This window comes from Etheostoma spectabile, chromosome 15 (assembly GCF_008692095.1).
Source record: "Etheostoma spectabile isolate EspeVRDwgs_2016 chromosome 15, UIUC_Espe_1.0, whole genome shotgun sequence".
NCBI classification, from domain to species: Eukaryota; Metazoa; Chordata; class Actinopteri; order Perciformes; family Percidae; genus Etheostoma; species Etheostoma spectabile.
This window is the reverse complement of record NC_045747.1, coordinates 3,905,626-3,906,112: the sequence shown is the minus strand read 5'-3', so window position 1 is coordinate 3,906,112 and position 487 is coordinate 3,905,626. Positions and strand designations below refer to the sequence as shown.

The following is a 487-nucleotide window of genomic DNA, read 5'->3' as shown; positions in this document are numbered from 1 at the left end:
TGATGATGATGATGATGATGATGATGAGAAAGAAGCAGTGATGAATATGTGTCGCATGAGGACGACACTGAATTAGGTGAAGACGTTGGCAATAACGGTGACAAAACGAGAGTAGAACACTAATGATGAAGAATATACCGATGAAGATAATGGTCACAACAGGTGGTGAAGATTTTTCAATTTTGGAGACCAGTTTTGAGTTCACATTTGTTTGAATGGTTGATTGTTGAACTGAAGCTCTACCTTGGTATCCCCAGTTTGGTGCAGTCGCCTGGTGCCTGAGCTGAAATGCTTTAGGTGGGGTTAGATAGAGTTTAGAGTAAAGCTCAGGGGGATAAGTGGACGTCCACAGTGTCCTGAAACAACTGGGTGTGTTTGTGTTTTTCTTTGCTGCGCTTGTTTTTTTCCCGACAAAATTAGTTTGATCATAACTAGAGTCAGGATGATGTCATCTCATACTAAGACTCTCTCTCACACACACACACAC

At 41.7% G+C, this 487-nt stretch overlaps 1 protein-coding gene across 2 annotated transcripts in view; it reads left to right on the top strand.

Moving 5' to 3' along the window:
• LOC116703070 (protein kinase C beta type) overlaps positions 1 to 487 on the top strand; it is a 99,125-nt gene that overhangs the window by 81,683 nt on the left and 16,955 nt on the right. The gene's annotated exons all lie outside the window — the stretch shown is intronic.